Source organism: Agrilus planipennis, unplaced genomic scaffold, assembly GCF_000699045.2.
Source record: "Agrilus planipennis isolate EAB-ADULT unplaced genomic scaffold, Apla_2.0 scaffold252, whole genome shotgun sequence".
In the NCBI taxonomy this organism is placed as follows: Eukaryota; Metazoa; Arthropoda; class Insecta; order Coleoptera; family Buprestidae; genus Agrilus; species Agrilus planipennis.
The window spans coordinates 415,650-418,776 of NW_020442420.1; positions in this window are offsets into that span (position 1 = coordinate 415,650).

The window sequence follows — 3,127 nt, forward strand, 5'->3', positions numbered from 1 at the left end:
ATCATGCTAGTATGTAGGTTTTTCCTCGGCAGGTAACATCCCTTCGTGTTGGTCACCAGATGGGTCGATGGTCTTCCCATCCACAATTTTGTGATTGTAGTCATGTAGTCACTAACCATAGCCTAAGGTCAAAAACACCCCACTAACATACCTCCACCCCCTATATCTTGTTATATTTAAGTATTTTTCTATCTATTATTGATTTTTAATTTAAAGGGTGGGGGTAGTTCAGGTCTGTCTTTTTTTTGCACGATTAATACGAGTAATTTACTAATTATAGTGATTATTTTGAAAAGTACGATAATTTTACTCCATGTACGATAATTCTAGGCTACAGGTACGATAGTTTCCTCGCTTCAGGTTGTGAACACTGGGTAGAATCAGGTCCGCCGCACAGTTTGTACCAGTTTTTAATAATTTGTACCATGCAGCAATACATTACCCTCTTAATCGGAAAAATACCAAGATTTTTGTGTTGATAAAAATTTATGAAAAGCATTTTTTTGTAATTAATATAATAGAAGCTGAAATTAAAATGGTCTAACCCTAACGGTTCATTTTATGATAGGGACGAAATCTATACCAACATTACCAAATGCAGAAACAGGAATCGTCTGGTAGACTATAAATTTCGTCTATGTATTACATTATAAACCACACATTCTATTTACATTTAGCACTACATAATATTAATCATAAATGTCGTAAACAGAATGATGTAGAATCCTAAGTTATTATAACTTTAAAACATGGGTATGGAAAGAAAATTTATGGACCTAGCGACAATAAAAAATCTGAAAAATGATGGTATAATGTGTAATCTATGTGAGGAACTGAAATCTTTACAATTTTTTATTAATTCTACGATGGAACCTCGAAATCCTCTTGCTATTCTGAATTATGGTATCCAAATAAAGTAAGTTATGTAAGATCTTTGCAAATGTACTTGCTTAATTTTACGTTTGTTCCTAAGTAAATTAACACCTTTTGAATCGAAGTTATAATTTCGACTTTTACCCACGCGGAGGCCCTTAATAAAACAACTACTGAAATTTATTAACTTCCCAAGGGCGTTTTTGTAATGGATTCGAAAAATACAAATCTTTTTTTAACTTTTTTTGCAATTTGAAAGGTCACATTACGATTGCTAGTTGATTTGAAGATGAAGTATGAATAATAAAAACAACATCTAAAGAAAAATTCATAACATTCGTTCTTCAGTTTAAAGAAAAAGACTGGAAAAGGTAAATTTGAGTATTTCCATCATGAGTTATCATCCTAAATATCCAATATTTTTTAAGAAACTACAAATCTTTTATGAAGTAATTGTTTTACCTAAATATTTTCCTTTGTAGCTCGGCATTGGCCAAAAATGGCCCATGTCAACCCAGCTTCTTTCAAGGGAGAAAAGCAGTCGCGATTAATCTTCCATGATCTGATACCAAACAATTGTTAAACAAATGTGCAGGTCGGATAACAAACATACAAGACGAAGGTGGAACACACAAATACAGCCAAGTAGAAGAAGATGCATCAAAATTCGTATTTACATATATGTATTGTAAGATAGAAATAGAGAAACACCCACCGTAAGGTTTTTGGAAAGTCGATTAATCAAACGGAATGAAATTTTTCGAAATATATCGAGTTAGCGACTTGAATTTTCTGTTTTATACTATTACTGGTATAACACAAAATACTTCTAGAGCTTTTCATGATCTCCTATACTTAAACTGGACTTCTTCCATCGCGCTCAAACTATATCAAGATTTTTTTTGTACAGGCCAATGAACTAATCAACTAATAAATTTCCATCATCGCAATTGAACCTTATTTTATTAGAATCTAAACTTTTCCCCGCGGCTTCGTTCGCGGAAATTCATCATCATAAGTTCGTCCAAAGACTGGTTGGACACGTACCTCCACTCTTTCCTATTCTGAGCTAATCTTCGCATTTCCCTAAAACTAGAACAACCTACATCCTTAACTATTTGCGAACAGTAATCTAATCTAGGTCTACATCTACTCCTCTTAACCAGTTTCTGCCTTTAATATGTCTCTGACTAGACCTTCGTGCCTGAGAAGGTATGCTAGTACCCTATCTCGCTTACTTCTTATTGACTTCCATAAAGTCCTCTGTTCTCTCACTCTTTCTAATACCTCTTCGCGGAAACTAATAAATAATAAATCCGACCACAAATAAAAATTTTTTAAAAATGCCGGGACATATGTTTGATTAATTATATCAAAGAGCATTAACATCATGTTTCAAATAAATCCAACCACAAATAAAATATGTCTCGTACAAAAGTTGCAACCTCTCGTCACCCTCTCCTCAGAGGTTGATTTTTTTCTTAATTCTAAAGCAAGTGTTTCACTAATTATATTAAAGAGCATTAAGACCAAGTTTCAAGTAAATTTAACCACAAATAAAATATGTTCCGTATAAACGTTGCTACTACTTTTCACTCCCTTTCAGAGGTCGAATTTTCAAAATGACGAAATAGATGTTTCATTATTTATTCTAAGTTTCAAGTAAATCTAATCAATCTGTCCCGCACTACTTTTTCTAACTATTTTTACCCCCTTATAAGGATTAAATTTCGAAATATCCTTCTTTATTTCTCATATTTATCACCAAAGAAACCTCTGTGCAAAATTTAAGCTATATCAAAGAAAGAGCGGAGGTACGTGTCCAACCAGTCTTAGAACTGACGACCTTATGATGATGATGATGATCAAAGAAATATGAAAACAACATGTAACATAAAGATGTTTTTTATATAAGAATACCATCCAAATTTTCGTCTTTTTCGGTGGATTTTCCAAAAATTTTTCTTCATACAAACCTTGTCCTTGCAATTACGAGCACAACAAATAAGAAATCAGCCAAATCGGTCGAGCCCTTCTCACGCGATGCTCCGTCAATTAATTTATTTATAGCAATAGAGAAAACAATAGAAAAAGGAAAGGGTGCGTACATAGGTTTTGTAGATTTAGAGAAAGCTTTTGACAATGTTAAATGGGACAAGATGTTAAATATACTTAAAAATGTAGGGATGAGTTACAAAGATAGAAGAGTGATACTTAGTTTGTATAAAGAGCAACAGGCAGTTATAGAGCTGGG